Raw genomic sequence first — 6577 nt, forward strand, 5'->3', positions numbered from 1 at the left:
TCTACTAGAAAAATTGGATTGGATTTTGTCTTATGGTTATCTTCCTTATTATACTTTGCTTTCAATAAATGACATTTCAATTCTAAGCAGGAAGTTAAACTAAACCAGCTAAAATTAAAATGCTAGATTAGATTCTGATATGAACATTTTGGTGGAAATTATAATAGAGCTTATATTGGGGACCACCTGTGAGTGACTAGGGGAGCCCTACGTGCACTTCCAAGGAAGAATATGAACACTTAAAAACTATGATACATTTGTAGTACAGCGACATGAATTCCTTTGCCATTATTATAGAACACGTCCTCTAAATAAAGTAATGCAGAAGAACTCTAGTGTCTAACAGGTTACAGGTGACTGGTGAAATGTTCCCAATGGTCCAATAAACTGACACATTCACCTTGAAAGCTATTACTCCAGTAGAAACTGACCAGAGACCAAAATTTCCTCCTTCACTAGTTCAAAGAAGGGCACAGTGACCAGCAACGTGACAGGTGACATCAGAACCTAATTGTACAGCAGCCGCATCGAGTTTCCTTGCAATTCATGCTGTTTGGGTGCTACCCCAAAACAGGTAGGTAGGTACTATGTTTGGTGAGCATAGTACACCCACGTTTCTCTGTCTCCTTTCTTCTCTTCAACTTGAGTCAGACAATTTATGCAATTTCGCTCTTTTCCCAAAAGTCTATTGTCTCTATAATGCATTTTCTAAACCTTGGATACAGCTTCAAAATTTACGAAATCTGCAATGTGAGCCCTATATTGGTAGAGAAGGTTTCTACGGCAGAGGTTTGTATGACCGTGATCACCAGTGCGGTCATGGCCTTGGCCAGCTGAAAGGTGCCCACAGTGCTGTTCTGCAGGGAGCTATGGAGAATTTAACGTGCCAGTTATTATTCTAAGTGTGGTTAAGTGTGTTAACACATGTTCTAATAAAAGGACTGTTATAACCACCTCACTCTGCGGCTGTAGAAACTGAGGCCCAAAGTGGATGTGTAACATGCTCAAGATCACACGGCTAACGGTGGTAAGGCTGGCTCTGCAATTATGCAGACTGGCTCTAGGGTCCGGTGTGCTCAGTACTACTACGCTCACTCTCTCGTAAATAATGTCTGTCATTCTACATCTCCCTGACCCTCTGTTTCCTCTTCTACAAAATGGGTTCATAATACCTACTTCATGAGATTTTTGAGAAATAAACAAGGTAAAGCGTGTGAATTGCCTGAGGCATAGACTGTGTGGAACAAATTCACTGACCACGATTAATACCCCAGGGCCCCCCATTTATCAGGATGGCGGTTCCAGAGGTGGATTGTTTGTGGACCCTGGTCTTACAAGGAACACTCTTGATCTGCTCTGAGGAGGGAAAGTGATGGCTTATGGTGGCTTAGGCTCTGCACACAGAAGCTGTGTTTGCAGTGGCCAACTGTCCATCAGCAACTCAAGCTGACTTTACTCTGCAGGGCCTCCCCGGGGGAAAAGCTGTGCATATTCTGCCTATAAAATGCAAGGGTCACCCGGGTCATTGAGACTCCTGAGGTACAGGCAGACCAGAGCTGGAGGTACTATCAGAACTTCCGGGTGGGATTTGATTTGGCTTTGGAGTCAGACAGACAGACCAGGTTGCCCATCGAGGCTCTTCCACCAGCTCTGGGCAAGGGTGTGCCGACGCCCTGTGTACATTGCTTAACCTGTGACTTAGTGTCCTCATTTTTAAATGGGGACAGTGAGCTGAAATTGGTCCCTTGTAACTTCCTCATATTGCTATGATATTTGCATGTTCTTTTAGTTACTCGGCAAACACAGATTGGGCTTTTTCTTTGTGCCAGGCCTGTGAACGCCACTGGGGATTAAGACCAGTCCTTGTATGTGGAAAAGTGCCCTCCTCTGCATGGAAGCCATCACCGGTTCCTGACAGACCTGTTTGCCTGGCTCGCCTCCCTCTCCCCTACTCATTTAGCTTCACTTCTTGTTCTTGTGACTTGCTGGTTTTATTTTTATTTTTTTTATTTATTTTTGCCGATTTTAATTAAGACTCAAAAATATCCCTCCTCCAGGAAGTCTTCTCAAGCAACTATATTAACACTTTCTAGTCATCCAGTCAGCACTTGGGGACCCAGTTGCCGAACTTCCTATTTGTTTGACTTGTCAATTTTCTGGTGTGCTCCCACTTTTCTGGGGAGCAACTCAGGGCTCCCCAGCACTGTGTAAGGACATGGAAGATAGCGCTCTCAAACCACAGCTGGGATCCTCCAGGAAACCTTGGTCAGTCTTCAGATTGGCTTTAGATTGGCCGCCAGGGAGCTCAAGCACAGTTCAGGTATAGGAGGAAGGTTGTGCTGTCTGACAGCATGTGCTCTGGAACCGGAAAGAAGCACAGGCCGGCCCCCCGACACAGGACCAGTCAGTGGCCAAGCCATCCCTACCGGGTCTGCCGCTTTAGTTCTGTGCTCTTTCAAAAGCAGCCCTCAAGTATACCTAATCAAGGGCATATTTAGAATTTGTGGGGCCCAAAGCTTATTAAATTAGTGGGGTGTGGGGGGAGTTCTTTAAGAAAAAGAATAGAAAATTAGGTACAAAAGTGAATATTTAGAATGAGAAAGGAAGCTGTAATGAGTCACAAATGTTAAAAAAGCTGACTAGTATGACGAAATTCAAAGGACACAGTGATAATAATAACTATTATTATTATTTGATTTCCTGACACTTCACTATGCCTATTTTTCTTCCTATATTTTTTGGCTGCATACTCCTTGGTCTCCATATGATAATGATTTTGTAATTTAATTTTCTATTGAGAGAATGTATATATAATTCAGTCTTTCCGCTGGCATGTCTAATTGAATTTTGGTTTTTACATCTATCATTTAGAAAAGTTTCATCATCCACACTGTCTTGCCTGGGGCAGAGCCGCCCAGAGCCCCAGCTTTTGTCCTGTCTCTGCAGCTCCCAGTCGGGGCCTCAGCGGCTGTTCCCTCATTTTCCCCCATCCCTCTTCTCCCACCCAGGAGGTGGCCACTGGGCAGCAAGCAGATGCGGAGGTGAGTCTATCAGTCCCAGGAGCACCGAGCGTAGAGTCTGAACCCGTCTGGGGCTGCGCTACCACCTCCGACCAGCAGGTGGGGCTGAGGGGCCCTGAAGCTTAAGCGTTAGTCTAGGAGCATCTTTTGAACAAATCCTTGGAGTCTGGGGCCTCCTTTTCTAAACTTTTCATCTCTTTTTTTCTGTAAGTGGAGGGTATTACTTAACAATAATTTTCAGGATTATTATTACATTAATATTCGTATTTGCAAGACACACAGAAGAACGTATCCCACGTTGTTAACGTCCGTTAGATCTCAGTAATGAGATTACGGGATGCGTTTTTTTTAAAAAATACAAATTAATGTAAGTCTTTGATTTCTTCGATTAGACTCATTTTTACTTTCGAACCTGAAAAATATACATAATTTCATAGTGGACAGTGGTCCTTAAGAGTGTTTTGGGTGCGAAGGCCAGAGAACGAGTAATAGCAGCTATACAAATCATATCTGTTCAGGTATCTGATCGTTTCTAAAGCACTTCCACAGACATAAGTTCATTTAGGACCATCAACATTTTGGGATGGAACCAAGGCTGAAACAATTCTACTTTTTACAGATAAAGAGATAGAGGTCCAGAAAGTGGGCCTAAGGTCACACCAAGTAAGTGACAGATTCAGCCCTTTCCCTTACCTGTGCTGGCTGCTCTGTCAGCTCTGGTGCACATCTGTTTGGAATCCATGTCTTCCTTTTCATCTCTCTGCACTGCTCCTCTTCAGGATCTCATTGTCTTTGCCTGGGCTGACAGCAGCTTCCATTTTGAGCCCCTTATTGCCAGGCTCCCTTGCACATTCTCCTGTCACCGCTGCCTGAGTCATGATACTCGCTCACATAAAATCCTTCAATGTCCCTCCCCCGCCTTCAGGACCATTGCTGGCCTACCTTCTAGGTCCTACACATCTGGCCCCTGCCTACCGCATCAGGCTCACCTCCTGTCACACCTCCCCTAACAGTACCTGTTCTGGCCAAGGCTAACTAAACACACCAGGCTCTCTTAAGCCTCAAGGCGATAACAAATGAATGGTATTCCTTCTACCTAGAATGGGTTTCTACATGCCTCAAATGCAAAGATGCACAGTGATCGATCAGAATTCTCTTCTCTGAAGCTCTTCACAGATCTTCCAGGCAGTATGCCATTCTCTTTCTTCTATACCAGGGAGTTACTAATACCGACACCTACAATGGCCAGGCAGGTAACAATATATATAGATGGAGTTCGTGTAAAATGATTGATGGCACCGGATACAGTCCCATGATAAATAGGAAGGACAGTGCTATGGGCTGGGGGGACTGTTGCAAACTTGAGAGTGCATATCCCTCCTCAAGGAGGTGTAGCTCCAGCTCACTGTTGTCTAGCACCAACGCCAGACCCAGTGTCACCAATTTTTTTAATTTTTAAAGGTAAGTCAGAAATCTGGATTTTTTTTTTACATTAAAATTCCAGATTTTAAAATGCTGTTAACCAATCCCGATTGAAAACACTCGCAACTCTCGCAAGTAAAAGACGCTGGGGGCGGGCTCTGTCCTGTGAGCCTCTCTGGTGTTCTCGTCTACATTACAGTGGAACATTGTTTATAACAGTGGCCGAAGTTTATTAAAAGCTGACTACGTGCCAGGAAGTTCTTTACATGTACTCACACAACCAGTCTTCTTACCAGCCGAAGGGGCAGATACTATTATTATCCCCATTTTACAAAGGAAGAAACAGAAGTAACCTACCCAAGATAAGTGCATTCCACTCCTGGGAGCCTGGCCCTAATATAGTGCCTCTCGCATGGTCTCACCTACTGGACCATGATTCCTTCGTTTTAGGTACCACAGCCACCTACCTTTGGATTTCCTACAGTGTAGGGCTTACGAGGCACTCCTTAAATGGACGTTGAGCTGAATTGATATTGCATGTAATAAATGTAATTATACCTTCATTCATTCACTCAAAAGACATTCAAAGTGCCTACCATGTCTCCTGTCCTGTGTTAGGGACTGTAGAGGTCCCGGGACATGGCCTTTGTCTTTTGGGTGCACACAGTAACTACAAAAATGCACTGCGTTACTAAGTAAGACAAACTGCAAAATTTTACTGAGTACCAATTATCAATTCACCAGTTAAAGCAGGAAATGTATAATTAAACCCAGTCTCTATCTGGGAATCTAACAATATTTCACAGAGAAGATAAAATGTGTGGAGAGAACAAAGAGAAAGATTGATTTTTAGGAAAGAAACTTCAGAAAGCATTTCAAAAATGGTAATTTTTCATCTGACAAATGATTAAATGGAATGAAGCTTAACTGAAATTCACACGACAAACATGATTGGTTGAAAAGTACTCTCTTGTGTAGAAACAGACTTGGGGAAGATAGTTGAAAAGTTTCAGATAATGTACCATCTAGTTAACTCTGTGTACTTCCTCACATAGAAAACACAGAAGTATGGAAGTACAGGTAGTTTCTCTGAACTGTTTATTGAAGTCAGATTCTATTGTGACAGCACATTATAACAAATATCTATTGAAAAATCTTGGGGGAAGGAGAGATTGCAGAAGGGGTGATGGATATGTTTGTTATCTTGATTGTGGTAATGGTTTTACAGGTAGATGTGTATGTCAAAACCCATCGAATTGTATGAGTATTTGCAGTTTATTGGATATCAATTATATCTCAACATAGCTTCAAAAAAGTTTCCTAGATTCTTGCCATTCAAAATGTGGTCTGTAAATAGCAGCATCAGTCCAGAAAGCTTATCAGAAATGTAGACTCTCAGGTCTCTCTCCAGACTCCCTCCTGAGTCAGAATCTGCAGTTTAACAAGACCGTCAGGTGATTTTCATGCACATTAAAGTTTGACCTCTTATTTGAGGGAATGTCTGGAACTCATTTCCCACAAAGAATTGTTTAAGGGAAGTTATATCCCCTAATCTATTTAGGTCATCAAGAGTAACTACCTACACAACATTCCTTGATGGTTCTGTTTGGAAAAGTTTTAAATGTTTAATCTGGAAGATATACAGATTTTTCAAGAATATTCAACATTTTAAATTCCAAAACAATACAAAATGTCAATAATGATTATTTATCATATTTTACCTGTCCATCTTCTCAGGTGTATTCTATAGATTTTAATATACTGTTTTTAAAAATGTCTTTTTCTGATTACAAAAGAAATGCTTATTGTAGAAAACTTGGAGAACAGAATCTGTAATTCCATGAAATAGACCTGTATTTACCCATCTCATTAACATCCCCAAAAGTTATTGAATACTAAAGGCAGAACACCACGCAAGACACAGCAAGGTAATATATTTATGACTTCTTAGAGGTTAGGCCTTGTAATATACATATTTTAAAAGTAATTAAAGCTAAATCTAAACATGGAAGCCAAGCGGGAAAAATCATTTGGCTTGGAGTAGTAGAATTAGTTTTGAGTCCCCTACAATTAGAAGTGGGTTTACCTTGAATTAATGAAACTTAGGCTTTAGGGCCCCTCCACTTACACAGCTC

The 6577-nt window shown here is 42.0% G+C and overlaps 1 pseudogene; it reads right to left on the bottom strand.

Moving 5' to 3' along the window:
- Positions 1–291: 291 nt before the first annotated feature.
- LOC112481723 lies at positions 292–6171 on the bottom strand (annotated as a pseudogene).
- Positions 6172–6577: the final 406 nt, after the last annotated feature.

The sequence above is a fragment of the Pteropus alecto genome, unplaced genomic scaffold (assembly GCF_000325575.1).
Source record: "Pteropus alecto unplaced genomic scaffold, ASM32557v1 scaffold115, whole genome shotgun sequence".
In the NCBI taxonomy this organism is placed as follows: domain Eukaryota; kingdom Metazoa; phylum Chordata; class Mammalia; order Chiroptera; family Pteropodidae; genus Pteropus; species Pteropus alecto.